The sequence below is a fragment of the Oryx dammah genome, unplaced genomic scaffold (assembly GCF_014754425.2).
Source record: "Oryx dammah isolate SB20612 unplaced genomic scaffold, SCBI_Odam_1.1 HiC_scaffold_19, whole genome shotgun sequence".
NCBI classification, from domain to species: domain Eukaryota; kingdom Metazoa; phylum Chordata; class Mammalia; order Artiodactyla; family Bovidae; genus Oryx; species Oryx dammah.
The window spans coordinates 64772508-64797756 of NW_024070203.1; positions in this window are offsets into that span (position 1 = coordinate 64772508).

Consider the following 25249-nt stretch of genomic DNA (forward strand, 5'->3'; position numbering starts at 1 on the left):
TAAGACTTTTAGAGTTTGTCATTCAATTTCCAATTAAAGGAAGGATCCCCATGAGTTCCCTGAATGTCTTGTTAAGATTAAATCTTCAGTGGTTGTTTGCATTTGTTCCTTACTGTGTTATGGAAAGCACAAGATTGTTTGTTATAGTAAGGTGGTAATTTCTAAAATGACTTAGACAAAACAGCTATAAGAAACAATCTTCCTTAATTTAGGACTAGGAGCCAATTAATATACAAAAACAATATTAAGTAATACGTTGTTGTTGTTCAGTCACTAGTCATCACCAACTCTTTCTGACACCATGGACTTTATAGCACAGTGAAGAGGAGCTAAAAAGCCTCTTGATGAAAGTGAAAGTGGAGAGCGAAAAAGTTGGCTTAAAGCTCAACATCCAGAAAACGAAGATCATGGCATCCAGTCCCATCACTTCATGGCAAACAGATGGGGAAACAGTGGGAAAAGTGTCAGATTTTAATTTGGGGGGCTCCAAAATCACTGCAGATGGTGACTGCAGCCATGAAATTAAAAGACGCTTACTCCTTGGAAGGAAAGTTATGATCAACCTAGATAGCATATTCAAAAGCAGAGATATTACTTTGCCGACTAAGGTCTGTCTAGTCAAGGCTTTGGTTTTTCCAGTGGTCATGTATGGATGTGAGAGTTGGACTGTGAAGAAGGCTGAGCGCCAAAGAATTGATGCTTTTGAAGTGGTGTTGGAGAAGACTCTTGAGAGTCCCTTGGACTGCAAGGAGATCCAACCAGTCCATTCTGAAGGAGATCAACCCTGGGATTTCTTTGGAAGGAATGATGCTAAAGCTGAAACTCTAATACTTTGGCCACCTCATGCGAAGAGTTGACTCATTGGAAAAGACTCTAATGCTGGGAGGCATTGGGGGCAGGAGGAGAAAGGGATGACTGTGGATGAGATGGCTGGATGGTATCATGGACTCGATGGACATGAGTCTGAGCGAACTCTGGGAGATGGTGATGAACAGGGAGGCCTGGCATGCTGTGATTCATGGGGTCACAAAGAGTCGGACACGACTGAGTGACTGAACTGAACTGAGGCTTCCCTGTCCTTCAATATCTCCTGGAGTTTGCTCAAATTCATGTTCATTACTGACTATTGAGTCAGTGATGCTGTCTAACAATATCATCCTCTATCGTGGTAATGAGAATCTATCTTCAATTAATTTTCCCTTTTATGATGCAAAGTGACAACTCATTGGAAAAGACCCTGATGCTGGAAAAATTGAAGGCAAAAAGAGAAGAGGGTGGCAGAGGATGAGGTGGTTAGACAACATCACTGACTCAATAGACATGAATTTGAGGAAACTCTCAGAGATAGGTAGTACAGGGAAGCTTGGTATGCTGCAGTCCATGGGGTCTCAGAGAGTAAGCCATGACCGAGTGACTGAAAAACCATCAATTCAACTCAGTCACTCAGTCACGGCTGACTCTTTGCAACTCCATGGACTGCAACACATCAGGCCTCCTATCAATCGCCAATTTTCGGAGTTTACATATGAAGTGAAACATAAGTTATTTCATATGTTTCATATGAAATTTTCATAAGTACTATTCATTTTTTAATATCTAATGGCCTTTTCTCCTTGAGGAGATACCCTTCGTCCAAGGTAAGGAGCAGCAGCTGCGCTTTGCTAGAGCAGCCATGAAGAGATAACCCATGATCAAGGTAAGAGAAACCCAAGTAGGGCTGTGGGTGTTGTGAGAGGGCATCAGAGGGCAGACACACTGAAATCATAATCACAGAAAACTAGCCAGTCTGATCACATGGACCACAGCCTTGTCTAACTCAATGAAACTAGCCATGCCGTGTGGGGCCACCCAAGACAGATGGTTCATGGTGGTGAGGTTTGACAGAATGTGGTCTACAGGAGAAGGGAATGCAAACCACTTCAGTATTCTTGCCTTGAGAACTCCATGAACAGTATGAAAAGGCAAAATGAAAGGATACTGAAAAAGGAACTCCCCAGGTCTGTAGGTGCCCAATATGTTACTGGAGATCAGTGGAGAAATAACTCCAGAAAGAATGAAGGGATGGGGCCAAAGCAAAAACAATACCCAGTTGTGGATGTGACTGGTGATAGGAGCAAGGTCCGATGCTGTAAAGAGCAATACTGCATCAGTTCAGTTCAGTCCAGCCGCTCAGTCATGTTCAACTCTGTGACACCATGAATCGCAGCATGCAAGGATTCCCTGTCCATCACCATCTCCTGGAGTTCACTCAAACTCATGTCCATTGAGTCAGTGATGCCATCGAGCCATCTCATCTTCTGTTGTCCCCTGCTCCTCTTGCCCCCAATCCCTCCCAGCATCAGAGTCTTTTCCAATGAGTCAACTCTTCACATGAGGTGGCCAAAGTACTGGAGTTTCAGCTTTAGCATCACTCCTTCCAAAGAACACCCAGGATTGATCTCCTTTAGAATGGACTGGTTGGATATCCTTGCAGTCCAAGGGACTCTCAAGAGTCTTCTCCAACACCACAGTTCAAAAGCATCAGTTCTTTGGTGCTCAGCTTTCTTCACAGTCCAACTCTCACATCCATACACGACTACTGGAAAAACCATAGCCTTGACTAGACAGACCTTTGTTGGCAAAGCAATGTCTCTGCTTTGAATATGCTATCTAGGTTGGTCATAACTTTCCTTCCAAGGAGAAAGCATCTTTTAAAAAGCATCACTTTTGGAAAGCATGACTAGGAACAAAGCTAGTGGAGGTGATGGTATTCAGGAGTTATTTCAAATCCTGAAAGATGATGCTGTGAAAGTGCTGCACTCAATATGCCAGCAAATTGGGAAAACTCAGCAGTGGCCACAGGACTGGAAAAGGTCAGTTTTCATTCCAATCCCAAAGAAAGGCAATGCCAAAAATGCTCAAACTACCACACAATTGCACTCATCTCACATGCTAGTAAAATAATGCTCAAGATTCTCCAAGCCAGGCTTCAGCAATACGTGAACCGTGAACTTCCAGATGTTCAAGCTAGTTTTAGAAAAGGCAGAGGAACCAGAGACCAAATTGCCAACATCTGCTGGATCATGGAAAAAGCAGGAGTTCCAGAAAAACATCTTTTTCTGCTTTACTGACTATGCCAAAGACTTTGACTGTGCGGATCACAATAAACTGTGGGAAATTCGGAAAGACATGGAAATACCAGACTACCTGACCTGCCTCTTGAGAAATCTGTATGCAGGTCAGGAAGCAACAGTTAGAACTGGACATGGAGCAACAGACTGGTTCCATATAGGAAAAGGAGTAAGTCAAGGCTGTATATTGTCACCCTGCTTATTTAAATTATATGCAGAATACATCATGAGAGATGATGGGCTGGAGGAAGCACAAGCTGGAATCAAGATTGCCTGGATAAATCTCAATAACCTCAGATATGCAAATGACACCACCCTTATGGCAGAAAGTGAAGAGGAACTAAAAAGCCTCTTGAGGAAAGTGAAAGAGGAGAGTGAAAAAGTTGGCTTAAAGCTCAGCATTCAGAAAACTAAGATCATGGCATCTGGTCTCAGCACTTCCTGGCAAATAGATGGGGAAACAGTGGCAGGCTTTATTTTGGGGGGCTCTAAAATAACTGCAGATGGTAATTTCAGCCATGAAATTAAAAGATGTTTACTCCTTGGAAGGAAAGTTATGATCAACCTAGATAGCATATTCAAAAGCAGAGACATTACTTTGCCAACAAACTGTCTAGTCAAGGCTATAGTTTTTCCAGTGGTCATGTATGGATGTGAGAGTTGGACTGTGAAGAAAGCTGAGCACTGAAGAATTGATGCTTTTGAACTGTGGTGTTGGAGAAGACTCTTGAGAGTCCCTTGGACTGCAAGGAGATCCAACCAGTCCATCCTAAAGGAGATTGGTCCTAGGTGTTAATTGGAAGGGATGATGCTAAAGCTGAAACTCCAGTACTTTGGCCACCTCATGCGAAGAGTTGACTCACTGGAAAAGACTCTGATGTTGGGAGGGATTGGCGGCTCCAATCCTCCCTCATTGAGGATGAGATGGCTGGATGGCATCACCTACTCGATGGACATGAGTCTGAGTGAGCTCTGGGAGTTGGTGATTGCCAGGGAGGCCTGGCGTGCTGTGATTCATGGGGTTGCAAAGAGTTCGACACCATTGAGGGACCAAACTGAACTGAATGGCCTTTTTATTCCCATTAGTAAAAAGATATATCCAAACTTCAGAAATGTATGCTTATCAACATTTTTTCTATTTTAATTTCAATATTCTGTAAAAGAAAAAAAAAATTTTGTTTTGCTAATTTGTGTGTTACTCTCTTGCAACTCCATGGACTATAGCCCACCAGGCTCCTCTGTCCATGGGATTTCCCAGGCAAGAATAGTGGAGTGGGTTGCCATTTCCTTCTCCATGGGATCTTCTGACCCAGAGACTGAACCCATGTCTCCTGCATTGTAGGTAATTCTTTACCACTGAAACACCTGGGAAGCCCATAAAACATTTTAATTCCAATTCAGTAATGTTATGGCAGATAGATGAGGGTAGATTTCCTAGAAATGCATATATAGGTTGCAAAGATTTGCAGAACTTCTAAAATAACAATGGGTGTTATTTGTTATTGAACCTATTATTTGTTAACTTTTCAATCTATTCATGGGATTTCTCAAGGCGAGAATACTGAAGTGGTTTGCCATTCCCATCTCCAGTGGACCATGTTTTGTCAGAACTGTCCACCATGACCTATCTGTCTTGGGTGGCCCTACACGGGCATGGCTCATAGTTTCATTGAGTAAGACAAAGCTGTGGTCCATGACCAGCTTTGTTAGTTTTGTCCTTGTGGTTTTCATTCTGTCTGTCCTCAGATGAATAAGTATAAGAGGCTTATGGAAGCTTCCTGATGGGATAGACTAACTGAGGGGAGAACTGAGTCTTGTTCTCATGGGTGGGGCCAGGTTCAGTAAATCTTAAAACTCAACATGCAGAAAACTAAGATCATGGCTTCTGGTCCCATCACTTCACAGCAAATAGATGGGGAAACAATGGAAACAGTGAAAGACTATATTTTGGGGCTCCAAAATCACCGTAGATGGTGACTGCAGCCATGAAATTAAAAGATGTTTGCTCCTTGGAGGGAAAGTCATGACCAAACTAGACAGCATATTAAAAAAGTGAGACATTACTTTACCAACAAAGGTTCATCTAGTTAAAGCTATGGTTTTTTCCAGTAGTCAAGTATGGATGTGAGAGTTGGACTATAAAGAAAGCCTAGTGCTGAAGAATTTATGCTTTTGAACTGGGGTGCTGGAGAAGATTCTTGAGAGTGTTTTGGACTTCAAGGAGATCCAACCAGTCAATCCTAAAAGAAATCAGTCCTGAATATTCATTGGAAGGTCTGATGCTGAAGCTGAAACTCCAATACTTTGGCCACCCGATATAAAGAACTGACTCATTGGAAAAGACCCTGATGCTGGGAAAGATTGAAGGAGGGAGGAGAAGGAGATGGCAGAGGATGAGATGGCTGGATGGGATCACCAACTTGATGGTCATGAGTTTGAGCAAGCTCCGGGAGTTGGTGATGGACAGGGAAGCCTGGAGAGCTGCAGTCCACTGGGTTACAAAGAGTTGGACGTGACTGAGCGACTGAACTGAATTGCTTTGTTAACTTATCCCCTCTGCCTGCTCTTGCAATGCACAAACCTATAGTCTATTTTCTACAAGAAAAATGACAGGGATATGCTAAAAACAAAGTTATAAATATTCAGTGGTTTTCCTTCATAAGATCTTGATTGCTCCCTTCCTGAAAACCATCTTATCCTGTACTGTTTGACTACTTTTCTATACTTTAATCACGTTGACCTTCTATCTGATAATTTTTATCTCATGGTTCCCCTTGTCAATTTTCCTGTGTTAAGAACATTAATCTCTTTCAGAACATACCAACACTTTAATATGTTAATTAAAATATTAATTTATGTAGCTCAGATGGTAATTAACTTTAGATATACATTATATATAACTATATTATCTGAATACCTTGGAAAGTGTTTGGGAGTATTTCAAATATCCACTCGCACTTGTTTTATTTTCACAAAATAAAATAATATTGTATCTGAAGCTTAGAATTTGGCTGTATTCTTTTACTGAGGGAAGTATTATCTTAATGACAAAAACTGATTCCTATGGAAAGGAATGGTAAAATAATCAAAAGCTTGTTATTCATGTAGTAATATATGTTTCTACAGAACAAGCATTTCATACAGAATCAGAACTTTCTATAGAGTTCAGATACAATTATTTTGCCAAAAAAAAATCTAAATAAGATTATGACTTGTAATTTGTGTAGTTGTATATTAACAATCTTAGAGAAAATTACTAATTTATAGCTTATAAGTAAAAAGTGAAATATTGAAATAAATATTTTTCAGATATTCCAATAATTTTATTAAAATTGTAAAACTTAATCAAATTTTATTAAAATTAACAACCTAACCTTACACCTAAAGGAACTAGAGAAAGAAGAAAAAGTAAAACCCAAAGTTATTAGAAGGAAAGAAACAAAGATCAGAGAGAAATAAATAAAAATGAAGACTAAAAGAAAAATGGAAATGATCAATGAAACTAAAAGTTGGTTGTCTGAAATGGTAAACAAAATTGATAAACATTTACCTAAACTCATCAAGAACAAAAGGGAGAGGGCCAGAGTCAGTAAAGTCATGAATGTAAAGTTATGAATGAAAAAGGGAAGTTACAACCATAAGAAATACAAAAGATCATAAGAGACTACTATGAAAACTATATACCACCAAAATGTACAACATAGAAAAAATTAGGTCAATTCTTAGACAAGTTCTATCACCAAAGATTGAACCAGGAAGAAATAGAAAATATGGATAGACAAATTACCAGTAATGAAATTGAATCAGTAATTTAGAAACTCTGAACAAACAAAAGTCCAGGACCAGAAGTCTTCACAGATGAATTCTACCAAACCTTTAGGGAAGAGTTAACCCCTATTCTCCTCAAACTATTCCAAAAAAATTGCAGAGAATGAACATTTCTGTACTTATCCTATGAGGCCAGCATTACCATGATACCAAAACCAGACAAAGATATAACACAAAAGAAAATATAGGACAATATCACTGATGAACATAAATGCAAAAATCTTCAACAAAAGTTTGGCACCTCAAATCCAACAATGCATTGAAAAGTGTATATATATACTGTGATCAAGTGGGATTTAGCCCACAGAGGCAAATTATTTCAATATCTGTAAATCAAGAAACATGATAATACCACATTAACAAATTGAAGAGTAAAATGCATATGATCATCTCAACAGATGCAGAAAAATCTTTTTACAAAATTCAGCATCCATTCATGAATAAAAAATAAACTGTCAAGAAAGTGATGATACAGGGAACATACTTCAGCACAATAGGGTGCTTTTATGACAAACCCACATCTAACATACTATTTATTTAATGGTGAAGAGCTGAAAGCATCTCCTCTAAGATCTGGAACAGAAAAGGATGTCCACTTTTTCCACTTTTATTCAAGATAGTTTTGGAAGTCCTAGCCCCAGCAATCAGAAAAGGAAGAGAGATAAAGGAGTCCAAATTGCAAAGGAAGGCATGAAACTGTTACTGTCAGAAGATTACATGATACTATAATATACTTAAAAAACATGACATAAAATTGTAAGAGCTCATCAATGAATTGGGTAAAGGAGCAGGATACAAAATTAATGCAGATAAAGCTGTTGCATTTCTATAAAGTATAAAAAAATCCCTCAGAAAGGAAAATGAAGAAAAAAAATGACAATTACCATTGCATCAAAAAGAATAAAATACTTAGGATAAACCAACCTAAGGAGATAAAAGACTGGTATTCAGCAACTATAAAACACTGATGAGAGACATCAAAGACAACATAAAGAGATGAAAAGATATATCAAATTCTTCAACTGAAAGAATTATATTGTTAAAATGGCCATACTACCCAAGGCAGTCTACAGATTCAATGTGGTCCCTATCAATATATCAGGAGCACTTTTCAAAGAACTAGAAGAAACAATTTTAAAATTTGTATAATAAAGACCCCAAAGAGCCAAAGCATTCATGAGAAAGAAAGTCAGAACTGGAGGAATCAAAATTCTGACTGCAGACTATAATGCAAAGCTATGGTAATCAAAACTGTGAGGTGCTGGCACAAAAATAGACCCATAGATCAGTAGAACAGAATAAAGAGCCCAGAAATAAGCACTTATGATCATTTAATCTATGACAAATGAGGCAAGAACATACAATGGAGAAAAGATGGCCTCTTCAATAAGTTATTCTGGGAAAACTGGGCAGCTACATGTAAAAGGATACAATTAGAACATTCTCTAATACCATGTACAAAAATAAACTTTAAATGGATGGATTAAAGACCTAAAAGTGAGACCAGAAACCATAAAACTTCTAGAGGAAAATATATGCAGAACACCCTTTGACATAAATCACAGCAATATATTTTTTTGGAACTCTCTCCTAATGCAAAGGAAATAAAAGCAAAAATAAACAAGTGGGATCTAATTAAACTTAAAATCTTTTGCCCAGCAAGGAAAACCATTGACAAAATGAAAAGAGAACCTACGGAATGGGAGAAAATATTTGCAAATTTGTAACAGGTTTATAAACTTCAAAAATCAAAAAGATATATATAGGAAACTGTATTAAGAAGTATAAACAAAAATAAAATAAATAGTAATCTTTCAAGAAATATGAATTTTAATGAAATTTCCATTTCAGTACCACAATTCTTATCAAGTCATAGTCAAATAGTCAACTTTGTTTCACTGCCCATTGACAATATATTTCTATGGTTAGCATGACATATTTAGTTAACATTTGAAAAGTGAAAGTGTTAGTTGCTCAGCTGTGTCCAACTCTTTGTGACCCCATGGACTGTAACCCACCAGCTCCCCTGTCCAAGGAATTCTCCAGGCAAGAATACTGGACAGGGTTGCTATTCCCTTCTCCAGAGGATCTTCCCAAGCCAGGGATCAAAGTCGGGTTTCTCACATCGCATTCAGATTCTTTATTGTCATTGTATATGAGATTTTATTTGAAGACAATGTTTTAAATACCATAAATAATAATGAAGTCAGAAAAAATTCCCATATGGGTACACTGCATTTATTTTTTGCCATATATTTAAAGTATTACCTTGATATAGACACTTCTATCATCGACTATATGATGTTATAAATAAAATGAGAGATAAAAAACTTAAATTGTATACAAAGTTGTGAAAATAAAATATTTGATGTAATCACCTATCACTTTTAAAATGTAAAAGTCAGAACCCACATAAGTAATATGATAGAATATTTGTCACAGTCTTATTCAAAAGTCAAAAATAAAAACAACCAAAACCTGTATGCTTACTGTAACCATTGTCATATTAATATATACAGTTTAGTAAAAGTAATTTTAAACCATATAATTGTAGAGCATTGCTGGACACAAATTAGGACAAGCAAAATCTATGTTTGAGTCATAATAGATTCCAGATGGCCTTATTAAGTGACAAAAATGTTAACTGAATGAAAGATAATAGCTATAATGAGGAGCTAGATTCTAACTTCAGATTAAATTTCTCTTAGATTTGCTATCTTCCCTGTGGTTTTCTACTTGGAAGTCACAATTAGTTTATTATTGCTTAACAGCAGGAGGCCTTCTGAAGTTCAATTTTGTGATGATCTGAAATTCTTTGATTGTTCTCTAGGACTACTTTATAAAGTTTTGAGTTTTAATATTTTTAACTTGATGCAATTTTATAAATTAAACTACATATTAAGTATATTAAGAAAGTTCACTATTTAAGCAATTCTTCACAAGACCCTTTTGGAAGATATGTATTTTTTCCATAACAACTTACGTTATTTCATGCCAAATTGCAGGTGGTCAATGTTTGCCCTTTTAAATCTCTATATCAGATAGTGTTTAAAATGGTACAATGCATATTCAAAGTTTGAAATGCAAGTACTAATGGTGCTTGCTGTTACTATCCCTAACATAAAATGCAAACAGGATTCAAAATATTGCATATTAATCCTATTGTCTTAGTGCTCATCCACTATATCCTTGTGTGATAGTATTATGTGCCAGCTTGAGTAGTTCATGGTACTGTTATCTAATATATTTTGATAATGTGATAATGTAAGTCTCATGGAATCAGTTGAAAACCTTAAGAGCAAAACCTGAGGTTTCCAAGAGAAGAAATTCTGTCTCAGCTTCCAGCCTAGCTGACCTTACAATTTTAAATTCAATACTGAAATATCAAGCCTATCTGGGCTTTAGGCTTGCCAACCTGCCCCACAGATTTTCAACTTGTCATCCCTACAACTGCATGAGCTAATTCCTTAAATTAAAACTCACTTTTAATCCTCTTACCCACTCTCTCTCAAGATATCTATATACATAGATGTATAGATAGATATAGATCTCCTATTATATCTATATGGAGAAGGCAATGGCACCCCACTCCAGTACTCTTGCCTGGAGAATCCCATGGGTGGAGGAGCCTGGTAGGCTGCAGTCCATGGGGTCGCTACAATTCAGACATGACTGAGCGACTTCACTTTCACTTTTCCCTTTCATGCATTGGAGGAGGAAATGGCAACCCACTCCAGTGTTCTTGCCTGGTGAATCCCAGGGACGGGGGAGCCTGGTGGGCTGCCGTCTATGGGGTCGTACAGAGTCGGACACGACTGAAGTGACTTAGCATTATTCCGTAGTATAGACATAACTCATTCTGTTTATGAACTTACCCATTTAATGACATCTGGTTTGTTTCAAGTTTGGGGATATTATGAATAAAGTAGCTGTGGAAACTTCTGTACAATTATATATGTGAACATAAATCATTATGTCTCTGAGAGAAATGCTCAGGAGATCAATTCTGGGTTCATATAGTAGCTGCAAGTTTAGGTGAGTAATAAACTGCCTACCTCTTTTCCAGAATAACTTGATTGCATTATGATTAATATAAAAGTGATCCAGGTTCTCAATATTCTCACCAGTGCTTGATTTGTCACTACTTTTTAAAATTTTATTTTAGCCATTCTGATTGGTTTGTAGTACTATAGGAATGCATCTTTGATTTGCATTTTTCCTAGTGGCTAATGATGCTGAACATCTGTTTATGTTATTTGTCATCTCTCTGCCTCCTCAAAAAGCAGGACACTGATTTCTTTCACATTACTTTTCCATTTCAAAATTGTTTTAGCTATTGTACTTCCTTTACTCTAAATATAAATGTTAGAGTGATCTTGCCTTATCTACAAAGTATCTGACTGGGTTTCTAACAGAAGTTATAGGAAGCTTATGTGTGAACTTAGAGAGAAGTGATATATTTACTATGTTGAAATTTCCAATCCTTGAGCATAATCTGTTTCTCCATTTATTACATTTCCTTTGATTTCTTTTATCAGAACCTTTTGGTTCAGCGTGCAGTTCAGTTCAGTAGCTCAGTCATGTCCCATTCTTTGCAACCCCCTGGACTTCAGCATGCCAGGCTTCCCTGTCCAACCCCAAATCCTGGAGCTTGCTCAAACTCATGTCCATTGAGTAGGTGATGCGATGCAAGTCCCACATATATTCTCTTAGATTTACAACTGAGTATTTTTTTCCCTTGAATGATAGTCATGTTTGAGTGAATGTATGTTGATCTTGTCCCCTGAGACCTTGTTAAACACTTATTATTTTAGGAATTTTAAGATAGAAAGAGATTTTCTACATAAAATATCATTTCAACAAATATACTCATTTTATTTCTTCCCTTATAATATGTATACTTCTTATATCATTTTATCCTTTTCTTTCACTCAAGTACCATGTGGAATAAGAGTGATGAGAGTAGACATCTCGTTTCTGTTGTTCAGTGGGGAAGCCTTCAGTCTTTCATCCTTAAGTATCAATATAATATTAGGTATAGAGGGTTTGTTTTTTTTTTTTTTCTGGATGTTCTTTATAAAGTTAAGAAAGTTCTCTCTGTACCTAACTTGCTTATGGTTTCATCATGAGTGAGTGTTGAATTTTGGGAAATGCCTCTTCATCAGTTGACATGATTGTGTGCTTTTTCTTGTTTTGATTTTTAATATAGTGGGTTACATTGATTGATTTTAAAATATTTGACCAGCCTCACAGACTTGGAATAAATCCCAATTATATAATTATTATAATACTGGAGAATTATTTTTATATATTGCTGAATTATGTTTGCTAATAATTGTTAAGGGTTTTTCTATGTTCTAAAGGCATATGATATTAAGGGGATTCTTTTGGTTAAATTTTTTCATCAGAGTGATAGTAGTTTCATAAAAAGAATTGAAGCATATTGCCTCCACTTCTTTTGAATAAAAAACTTTTTTGAGCACTTCTTAAACTTAAAACACCAAAGAATTGTTCATTTTCTCCACATCTATGTTTCTAATAAACTTTTAGTTATCCCACCTAGAAGAATATCTCTTTAAAAATGGAATTTATTTGCCCTTAATCCAACATTTGTTTGCCCCAAAAGTCTGGCTTCTATAAGATATATGGCAATTTATTCTGTATTAAATATACAAAATGATATTTCTATTGTTATATAAATGGAAACTAAGGCTTACATTGGATTGATGTAATGCAAAAAAAAAAAAAAAAAACCTTTGAAACCAATAAATATAACAATTATGGAATCTTTTGGAAAATAACTTAGCTATATTTAAAATAAATTATTTAGAAAGAGTTGCTTCAGAACTCCAGCTGCATTTTTTAATATAAGACTAATTGAAGACTATATTAGGCTTCCCAGGTGCCACTAGTAGTAAGAATTCGCCTGCCAATGCAGGAAACACATGAGATGTGGGTCTGACCCCTAGGTCAGGAAGATCCCCTGGAGAAGGAAATGGCAACTCACTCCAGTATTCTTGCCTAGAAAATCCCATGGACAGAGGAGCCTGGCAGTCCATGGAGTTGCAAAAAAATTGATATAGAAGACTATATTAAGGTAAAATGGATTAAGGAGATAGCAGATAAAATATCCTAAGACAAGTGAGTAGCACATTCAAAGTACAGAGCCTTGAGAGAAAGTCAAGAACTTGCAATTATTGGGTTAAGCTGGTCCTCAATGATTTTACTGAGTGCTGGTAGGAAGGGGTTATGGTTAGAAACTTCATAGCATTTGATTTTCTATGCTTTGGCCTAGGCCTGATTTATATTCTCTCAATAAAAAAACATCTTTTTCCTTTTATTTAAAAGCCTCTCCACCTTATTTTTTTTTAACTTTTATTTATTTATTTATTTATTTTGGCCACACCACATATGGGATCTAGTTCCCTGACCAGGGATGGAACCCAAGCCCCCTTCATTGCTGAGTCTTAACCACTGGACCAACAGAGAGGTCCCTGAACTTTTTGTTTTGTCTGTTCTGACCACTAGGATTTGGGGCTAATTTCTTCTCATCATCATTTCTTTTCATCATTCAAGTCTCAATGATCAGTTCTTGAGAGGGGTCTTTTCTAATCACCTTATCTAAAGAAATTTTTGATTCTCATTACATTGTCTTAATGTATTACTTTTAGAGCACTTCCATCTATTTTAAACTAACTTAGTCATTTACTAATAGGTTTATTATCTCTCCTTACATATAAAATGTGTATAATATGGGAGGAGGGCTCTCATCTAACTTAAGTTCTAGACCTCTGATCACTTAAAAAATATCCACCACAGCTTAGTCGATGAAGGACTCTTCCTAGGTGACAGTGATAAAGAATCTGCCTGCCAATGCAGGAGATGCAAGGGACATGAGTTCAATCCCTGGGTCAGGAAGAATTCCTGGAGTAGGAAACAGCAATCCATTCCCGGATTCTGGCCTGGAAAATTCCATAGACAGAAGGAGACTAGTGGGTTACAGTCCATGGGAACATAAAGAGTCAGACACAACTGAGCAAATGAACACACAGACATATAAACTATGAAAAAAATAAGTGGATAAAATGAATGTAATACAAATAAATTATGAGGTGCCTTACATATTCATCTAAGGAATCTTGAATATTACTTTAGGTTCAATGATAAATGATCAAAATCACTGAAATAATGTTGTTAAAATGTAAAATTGTGTTGGAGATAATGATGTTAGCAGTGTGGAGCATGCAACAGAAAGAGCAAGGTCAGGAAAATATAATTGATGTCACATATATTTGGCACAACAGCTGATGCATAGTTACTCCTAACTATCAGTTATTTTTATTAGCATTTTTGGATAGCATAATAGACATTGTTTAAGCATTGATGTGAATAGAACTTTCTCTGGAGAAATAGCAACATTTTAATAGCTAATTATTTTTCTTTAATTTAATTGCCTTTAAGCATGTTACCCAAACTGATGTGCTGTGAAACACTGAAACTGGAGAACAAAAATAGAATTTAAATCGATTTTTAAAAATTCTTGTGATTGAAATATTTCTAAAATGTTGGTTGGAACAAAAATAAGTTGCTTTATAAAAGCTAGTCCACCATGAGTACTTTATATGCTGGTATTTAATGTATATCTTCAGAATGTGGTATTTTATAGAGAATTTCTTCAATTCATTTGACCATTAACTCTTTCTCTACCCCTGACCTGTTATAAGATTAACATTTTGAGAAACTTTAGTAGTAAATGGGAGTAGTATTTGGGGAATTCTGCTTCAGAATTTTAAGTGTTTACATTGATTTAACATAAAACGTGGTCTCATCTTTTAAGGGAAAATATGCCTCTGAGATACTGGAAATTTTGATTTCAGGTTTATTTGATTTTATTCAGTCTAGAGGTGATTCCATAAAAGTCCTATGGACTTTTTTTTTTTTAATTCAAATAGCTAACATACCTTTTGTTATCATAACTATAATAATGCATGCAAACTCAGTTGTGTGCGACTCTTTGTGACCCTATGGACTACAGCCGGCCATGCTCCTCTGTCTATGGAATTTTCTAGGCAAGAATACTGAAGAGTGTTGCCACTCCCTACTCCAAACAGTATACTAGAACAATTCATAAAATATAACATAAAAACTGATTTCCTTGGCTTTTAACATTGACCTGAAACTTCTGTAGTGTTTTTTTTAATTTAGTTATATGGCCTTTTGTTTTATTGTTAAGAAACATGACTTAACATTTTTTCTCCTTTTATAACTGCTTCTTAATCTATGAAATGTACTTTAATATTCAGCATTGAAACCATAATGATTCATACTGAAAATAGAATTTTTAATGCCAATGAAAATCAAATCAAAAAAAGTTCAGTTAATTTTAAACTTTTATTCAACTGCATTAACTGTCACTCTTTTTGATCAAATGGAATTATTAATTAACTTATTGATAATAATATAACACTATGATACAAGGATGTTTTGTTTCCCCACAGTTCCAAGCAGCAAAAATATATTAAAAGAGATGCAAATGATTCAGGTATGTAATTTTAAAGATTTATTTGTAATTAGTCCTTAGTGAGAAAGATTTTTGACAATGTCAGTTAATCTCTCTACTGAGTATTTTTTTCCAAGAGCAGATTTCTTCATTTTATACCCTTTATATACAATTCAGATAAGTTAGACTATCACAAATTGAAACATTAAATATCAAGCTCTGTTGGGGGCCAGCATGAGGAACTCTGCCCATGGCAAAGGTCATGAGGAAGGAGGCTTGGAATAGGCAAAGGCGTGATCAAGCCTCAGGAAACCCCCTGTTCCTGAGCATCTACCCCAAAACCAGAGTCTGTTTTATGCTCTCGCCTACACCTCTGACTTTACGGGGGGCTCTCCCCCATAACTATTTCTCTCAGAGAAGGAGTAAACGTGCAGCTCCAAGGCAATAAAAATTCCTGGGCGTGACAAGAGTGTTTCAGCTTAGGACTCCTCTGAAGGTTATCTAGCCCACCTGTATAGGTTCATCCAGCCACATGTGATTGTTTACAGCCTCCCAACCTGAGAGGCATGAGATGTTTTAGACTTACTAAAGGCAAATTCTTTTGGGGAGTTAGAAATTATTAGTATAGTGGGTTGGTTACGAATTATATTGATGAAGGGTTTTTCATTTGTTGTGCCAATAATTGCTGCTAATTCCCTGCTCTGGGTGCGACAAGGGTGTTTCAGGTCAAACCTCTCTGCTGACAGAGTAGCTTGTGTGACAGGATTATCCATACTCCTGCCACTAGCACATGATTGTTTACTACCTCTCAACCATAAACAGCACAGAGAGTTTTGGAGTATTTTGAGAGTCTTAATTAGCATAGGGCTTTTTCTTCTCATTGAGTCAATGATTGCTGCCAGGCCTCCATATCCTTAGGCACCTGGGAATATATTCGATGTATTTGGAATATAGAAAAGGAAATATAGTAGTTTTTGATGTTAGCAATACTAGACTTTTTGAGTTAATGGATTTTCTCTTTTGTAATAGATCACTGTGCTTTGTTATAAATCACTGTGTCTTTGTTATGTAAAAATGTAACTTTATCACTATCTTAAGACTAAATAGATCTTAAGGGGAACATTGGTAAAAGGATTTTCATTTGTTGGGCTGATGTTTGCTGCTAAATCTCCATATTCCCTGCCTGTATAATGAATATAACTAACATATAGGAGAAATAAGTATTAACCTTTAAACATATAGGAGAAATAAGTATTAACCTTTAAGATTAATCCTGTTAACCTTGGGTTAAATAAATTCCTTTCTTGATTGTAACTCACTACATCCTCACCCTATAGGAATGCAACTTTATCTGGAGGGTGGTGCCTGGTTTAAGAAAAACCACCCTAGGAAGAAATAAGGTTTTTGGTTATCAGAAAGAAAGGACCATAGAATTGTCAGCAGGTCTCACTCATGGCCAGAAGATGATAAGACCTTTTTTCGTTATACATTTATGTGAAGCACCTGATTTTGATAAAGGTCAGGACTGCTGACCCCCGCTTGACTCTGTATTCACCCCTATGTGTAACAAAAGGTATATAAGCAAACCCAAAAATAAAGAAATCGGATCAGTTTCCGGAAAGACTGATTCCACCATGTCGCTTCTTTCTTGCTCTCGTTTCTCTGGCTGAATTTAGCCTTCTTTTCTCCACTAATTCTCCTACTACACTATCCGTTTCTAATCTCTCTCTATATCTGTAATTAAATATGTATTTTTCCAAAGATGCCGACGCCGTCCCCAACTTCGAATTCCCTGGATCCACCGGGCCTGGACCCCAGCAAAGCTCAATGCTTCCTCTCTCTTTGTGAGATACTGAGAGCATTAAAAATAAAGGGTAAAAATTTTCATATTTAATAGAACTAAATGTACACTGCTCCATTATTAACATACATAAATAACTAAAATATAAATTAGAAAGGATTATTATGGGCTCGAATATCACTGCAGATGGTGACTGCAGCCATGAAATTAAAAGACGCTTACTCCTTGGAAGAAAAGTTATGACCAACCTAGATAGTATATTCAAAATCAGAGACATTACTTTGCCGACTAAGGTCCGCCTAGTCAAAGCTATGGTTTTTCCAGTGGTCATGTATGGATGTGAGAGTTGGACTGTGAAGAAGGCTGAGCACTGAAGAATTGATCATTTTGAACTGTGGTGTTGGAGAAGACTCTGGAGAGTCCCTTGGACTGCAAGGAGATCCAACCAGTCCATTCTGAAGGAGATCAGCCCTGGGATTTCTTTGGAAGGAATGATGCTAAAGCTGAAACTCCAGTACTTTGGCCACCTCGTGAGAAGAGTTGAGTCATTGGAAAAGACTCTGATGCTGGGAGGGATTGGGGGCAGGAGGAGAAGGGGACGACCGAGGATGAGATGGCTGGATGGCATCACTGACTCAATGGACCTGAGCCTGAGTGAACTACGGGAGTTGGTGATGGACAGGGAGGCCTGGCGTGCTGCGATTCATGGGGTCGCAAAGAGTCAGACACGACTGAGTGACTGAACTGAACTGAACTGATTATGGCAAATTATTGTTAATTAAGTATAAGATAATTCAGAAATGAAAAATTAGTTTCCTCACATGATCTCATAAGACATCGTGGAGGAGATGATGTGCATGTAGTTAACGTTACAAGAGAAAAATAATTTAGTGTTTTAATTTTCTTTCTGCCTACTTCCATACCTACTTACCTAGTGAGATGCAAAGTTTAAATACTATATTCACTAAAAACTTAGCAAAAGAGTGTGCTATATTTTTCAAGGCTCTGGTGATTTTGTTAAAAATCATTTGATTGAAAAACAGTAGCCAATGATTTAGACTCAGATTTGCCTTTCTCACTAACATTTTAGAGAACAGGTTTCTTTTGGGTACATTTTCAAAGTAAAAATGATATATTTACCAAAGGTAATGTCCATCTTCTTAACTGATAATTTGAATCTTTATGTAGTCTAGAATATACTGTAAGCTCAGAACTTGTAACATGAAAATAGCTACACAATGTATTTTTCACTAAATGGCACTGATCAGGAAAACTTAGATTTTTATCAGTTATGGTTCTTTTCTATGTGGTAGGAATATCCTCTTGGCAAAGAAGATAGTTTTCAGAAAGGACAGTGGGCTATTAAAGAAAGAAAAAAGTATAACATAAGTCAAACAACAGATCAACAGATATAAACTTACTGATTAATAGAGCCAAATAGTGACAATATTATTTTCTAGCTATATTAATAAAAATTTATCATATATGTTAATTATATAATTTGAAATAATGAAAATCACCTCTTTGATAAATTGTTGATTATCAAATAGGAACTAGGATAAAATGTTAACTTTGTACTGTATTTTAAATATCCACTGAAAAAATAAATAGTTTAATATTATGAAGCTATAGTAATCAAAACAGTATGATACTGGCACAAAAACAGAAACATAGATCAATGGAAGTGGATAGAAAGCCCAGATATAAACCCACACACTTTCAGTCTACTAACATGACAAAGGAGGCAGGAATATACAATAAGAAAAGGCAGTCTCTTTAATAGTGGTAAGAAAACTGTACAATTACATGTAGAAGAAAAAAATTAGAACACTCTCTAATACCATACAAAAAATTAACTCAAAATGGACTAAAGACCTAAATATAAGACCAAATACTATAAACTCCTATAGGAAAGCATAGGCAGAACACTCTCAGAACATTTCTCCCATGAATCACAGCAACATCTTTTTTGATCCACCTTCTAGAGTAATGAAAATAAAAACAGAATAACCCAGACTGAACCTAGTTAAACTTAAAACCTATTTTTTTTTTTTTTTTTTTACAGCAAAGGAAACCATAAGCAAAATGAAATGACAGCTTACAGCACAGGAGAAAATATTCGCAAATGAAGTGACCAACTAATCAAAACCACTCAAAAAAATTAATCAAAATTAATCAAAACACACACAGCTCATGCAGCTCAATGTCAAAAAAAAGAACACAAACAAACAAACCAATCAAAAACTGAATGGAAAATCTAAATAGACATTCAGTTCAGTTCAGTCGCTCAGTTGTGTCCAACTCTTTGCAACCCATGAACCGCAGCACGCCAGGCCTCCCTGTCCATCACCATCTCCCAGAGTTCACTCAGACTCACATCCATCGAGTCCGTGATGCCATCCAGCCATCTCATCCTCGGTCGTCCCCTTCTCCTACTGCCCCCAATCCCTCCCACCATCAGAGTCTTTTCCGATGAGTCAACTCTTCGTATGAGGTGGCCAAAGTACTGGAGCTTCAGCTTTCGCATCATTCCTTCCAAAGAAATCCCAGGGCTGATCTCCTTCAGAATGGACTGCTTGGATCTCCTTATAGTCCAAGGGACTCTCAAGAGTCTTCTCCAAAACCACAGTTCAAAAGCATCAATTCTTCAGCGCTCAGCCTTTTTCACAGTCCAACTCTCACATCCATACATGACCACAGGAAAAACCATAGCCTTGACTAGACAGACCTTAGTCAGCAAAGTAATGTCTCTGCTTTTGAATATGCTATCTAGGTTGGTCATAACTTTTCTTCCAAGGAGTAAGCGTCTTTTAATTTCATGGCTGCATCACCATCTGCAGTGATTTTGGAGCCCCCCAAAATAAAGTCTGACACTGTTTCTACTGTTTCCCCATCTATTTCCTGTGAAGTGATGGGATCAGATGTCATGATCTTCGTTTTCTGAATGTTGAGCTTTAAGCCAACTTTTTCGCTCTCCTCTTTCACTTTCATCAAGAGGCTTTTTAGCTCCTCTTCACTTTCTGCCATAAGGGTGGTGTCATCTGCATATCTGAGATTATTGAGATCTCTCCCAGCAATCTTGATTCCGGCTTGTGCTTCTTCCAGTCCAGCATTTCTCATGATGTACTCTGCATAGAATTTAAATAAGCAGGGTGACAATATACAGCCTTGATGTACTCCTTTTCCTATTTGGAACCAGTCTGTTGTTCCATGTCCAGCTCTAACTGTTGCTTCATGAACTGCATACAGGTTTCTCAAGAGGCAGGTTAGGTGGTTTGGTATTCCCAGATTACTCCAAAGAAAATATATAGATTGCAAAAAATACATGAAAAGATGTTCATCACTAATTATTAGAGAAATACAAATCAAAACTATGAGACATCAGTTCATACCTCATGATAGAATGCCCATCATAAAAAAATCTACAAATGATAAATCCTGGAGAGGGTGTGGAGAAAAAAGAAGCCTCCTACACTGCTGGTGGGAATGTAAATTGGTACAGTCACTATGAAGAAATGAAGAACCATATGAAGGTTCCTTAGAGAACTAAATATAGAACTAGAGTAGGATTCGGCAATCTCATGCCTGGGGATATACCCAGAGAAAATCATAATTTGGAATTATATATGTTATGCACCCCAACACTCATTGCGGCCTTATTTACAATAGCCAAGGCAAGGAAGCAACCTAAATGTCCATTGACAGAGAAATAGATAAAGATGATGTGGTATATGTATACTATGGAATATTAGTGATAGTGAAGTCGTTCAGTCGTGTCCGACTATTTGTGACCCCATGGACAGTAGCCAACCAGGCTCCTCCATCCATGGGATTTTCCAGGCAAGAATACTGGAGTGGGTTGCCATTTACTCAGCCATAAAGAAAATGGACTAATGCCATTTGCAGCAACATGGATGGACACAGAGATTGTCATACTGAGTGATATATAAGTTATAAAGGGAAAAGCAAATACCATATTAAATTGCTTATATGTTGAATCTCAAATAATGGTACAAATGAATTTATTTATGAAAGAGAAATAGAGTCACAGGTGTAAAAACAAACCTGTGGGTACCAGGGGAGAAATGAAGGGGGAGGATTAATTGGGAATTTGACATTGACATTATACACACTGCTATATATAAAATAGGTAACATAAGAACCTACTATACAGCACAAGGAACTCTATTCAATACTCTGTAATGACTTATATGGGAAAAGAATATTTTTAAAAAGTAGATATATGTATAAATGATTCACTTTGCTGTACATCCGAAACACAGCATATAAATTGACTATATCCCAACAAAGAAGAAATTAATAGTTTAAATAATTAAAATATGACTGATAGAGAATTATAGAATGTGTTAATATTGTTAATCTTATTTATGAAAGATTAATCCTTTTCTGCTTAGTGTAAGCAGTTTAATTGAAATGTATTTAAATAACAATTCGCACATTTTATAATTCAGATCATGCAGTAATTCTAATTGATATCCTGTATCATTTAACCTATATTTTTTCCTGTATTATGTTAAATACTGACCTTGTTATCTTAAAATTAACTGAAATATATGAATATCTCTTTATGATTTCTTGACTTTTCTTATAAAATGCCTATGGTAAATAAGTATTTCATGTTATACTTCTCTCTGCATACATTCCTTTTTAATTACAGAAGCTATTCATAGGGAGAAATTTACATGTCAGAGAATAGTGCTTTCCCAAAAAATAATAACTAAGGCAAAACTGTAAAGAAGAAAGTTTAAGGAACTTATTTCTTAAAGAGCAATACATTAAAAAAAAAATCTGTCCTGACCCAATATGCAAATATTTCTGAGAATGCAAGGGGTGTTCAGGATATCCTGAGCTCAGGTTTATCCTGGCTAATAAAGGGGCTTTGGTTACTAAAATATCTGAATGTTAATTTCAGATTCTTTAGAAGATTGAAAATATTTTGCATATTAGGTCAGTAAGTTATTTCAAACAGTACTTACTAAGAGACTGATGGACATAATTTTATCCCATTATGTTGTACTCTATGTCTTTTGGAAATGCTTGCCATAAATTAGTGACTGTGGAGAAAATTCCATAATTTATGAAATCCATGGTGGTAACAGTATCTTTTTCACTGGTTCAAGAAATAAATTTACTTTTTAGTTTAAACTATCTAGTAGTAGGGAGGCTAGAATAACAATTATAATTTTATGAATTTATTTTAAGGTATAGTATATGTATGTGTAAGATATACACTATATATATATGCAACATATATGCATATACTCATATATACATAAGTTGTATATGCATACATATACATGTTTGCATATGTGTTCAATTTAATATTTATATCTTGGATAATATGTTAGACATTATAAGAATCAGTTCAGTTCAGTTCAGTCACTCAGTCGTGTCCGACTCTTTGTGACCCCATGAATCGCAGCACGCCAAGCTTCCCTGTCCATCACCATCTCCCGGAGTTCACTCAGACTCACATCCATCGAGTCCGTGATGCCATCCAGCCATCTCATCCTCGGTCGTCCCCTTCTTCTCCTGCCCTCAATCCCTCCCAGCATCAAAGTCTTTTCCAATGAGTCAACTTTTCTCATGAGGTGGCCAAAGTACTGGAGTTTCAGCTTCAGCATCATTCCTTCCAAAGAAATCCCAGGGCTGATCTCCTTCAGAATGGACTGGTTGGATCTCCTTGCAGTCCAAGGGACCCTCAAGAATCTTCTCCAACACCACAGTTCAAAAGCATCAATTCTTCGGCACTCAGCTTTCTTCACAGTCCAATTCTCACATCCATACATGACCACTGGAAAAACTATAGCCTTGACTAGACAGGTTGTTGGCAAAGTAATGTCTCTGCTTTTGAATATGCTATCTAGGTTGGTTATAACTTTCCTTCCAAGGAGTAAGCGTCTTTTAATTTCATGGCTGAAATTACCATCTACAGTGATTTTAGAGCCCCTCAAAATAAAGTCTGCCACTGTTTCCCCATCTATTTGTCAGGAAGTGCTGGGACCAGATGCCATGATCTTAGTTTTCTGAATGCTGAGCTTTAAGCCAACTTTTTCACTCTCCTCTTTCACTTTCCTCAATAGGCTTTTTAGTTCCTCTTCACTTTCTGCCATAAAGGTGGTGTCATCTGCATATCTGAGGTTATTGAGATTTCTCCCAGCAATCTTGATTCCAGCTTGTGCTTCTTCCAGTCCAGTGTTTCTCCTGATGTACTCTACGTATAAGTTAAATAAGCAGGGTGACAATATACAGCCTTGACATAGTCCTTTTCCTATTTGGAACCAGTCTGTTGTTCCATGTCCAGTTCTAACTGTTGCTTCCTGACCTGCATACAGGTTTCTCAAGAGGCAGGTCAGGTGGTCTGGTATTCCCATCTCTTTCAGAAGTTTCCACAGTTTATTGTGATCCACACAGTGAAAGGCTTTGGCATAGTCAATAAAGCAGAAATAGATGTTTTTCTGGAACTCTCTTGTTTTTTCCATGATCCAGCAGATGTTGTCAATTTGATCTCTGGTTCCTCTGCCTTTTCTAAAACCAGCTTGAACATCAGGGAGTTTACAGTTCACGTATTGCTGAAGCCTGGCTTGGAGAATTTTGAGCAATAAAATCTTATTTATCTGCAAGCTTAAATTTTTTTTATCTTCTTACAAAAAGCAAAATTCTGTAAATTTTATGATTAATAATATTGAAAACCCAGATCTCCTCAAAGAGGGTTTTGTTTTTTTTTTCCCCTTGTAAGCCTTTTAAATAAGACTTAAACTTTATTTTTGTGTATTACTCAACTTTCATGAGAATTTCCTCATATTAGTAGCTTGCCTGCTTACAATTAAATGAGCATGGAATCCAGGACAGTTTACTATGATAAAAGCAATACTGGCTCCAATGTTATTTGTCTGATTTTACAAATGCACAAATGCATAACAGATGGTCATATATTTTGATACTTGTATCTACAAAAAAAATAAAATCCAACTCCAAACAGTTTTTCATCATCATGTATTTATAATTATACATGTAATGATGGCTCCCAGGGATTGAACCCAGGTCTCCTGCATGGCAGATAGATTCTTTACTATGTGAAGCACCAGGGAAGCTCAATGATATATTCCCAGATTGTCTGATTTAGCTGATCAACAATTTTATCTAGGACCTAGTTTCATTCTTTCTTTCCATTTTGCTATCTTAAGTCCTAGCTTCATATCAAGATGGGTACACTAGTTTCAGAAATGGCAATATGTTTGACACTATCCAGAGGAAGAATAGAAAACTCCTCTTTCTTGGAGACTCCTTTGCATCTCATTGGTCAGAACTTGACTATCTGCCCATCTCTGAACCAATTTCTGTCAAAGCAAATGAAAATATTATTGAGCAAATGAAACCCTCCTAAAACTGGGTTAGAACTTCCCCTGAGGCACAAGGCTGAAGAGTAGAAGGTGAGATATCTGAACTAAATCATTTTCTAATGTGGGAAATAGGAGAATCGGTGCTGTGTAGCACAATATTTGAGAGGCAGTTTTGTTGTTCAGTCGCTATGTTGTGTCTGACTCTTTGCAACCCACAGACTGCAGCATGGCAAGCTTCCCTGTTGTTCACTGTCTCCCAGAGTTTGCACAAATTAATGTCCATTGAGGGGCAAAGCAGAGTAAATTAAAATGATTAAGTTGTTAATGGGTTCAGGAATTATGTATTTTAAGACAACCACAGATAATTTGAGCAGATTGCTATCCATACCTAGTGACTTAAGTGGGCATTATATTAAGCAGGCTATGAAAATCATAACTGAGTATCATATTTTAGAAAGGCCATCAAATAACTAAAAATCTGAAGGAGAGTTATTACAATGTTATAAAAATTTTAGTAACAAATCACTTGATTTTTTGTCACTGTGTGAAAGGATACTTGATCTTTTCTTTCAGTTAGCACACATTACCAAGAGCAAACATATAATCTTAATGCCTGGCAGACACCTAAAAGTGGAATCTGTCTTTA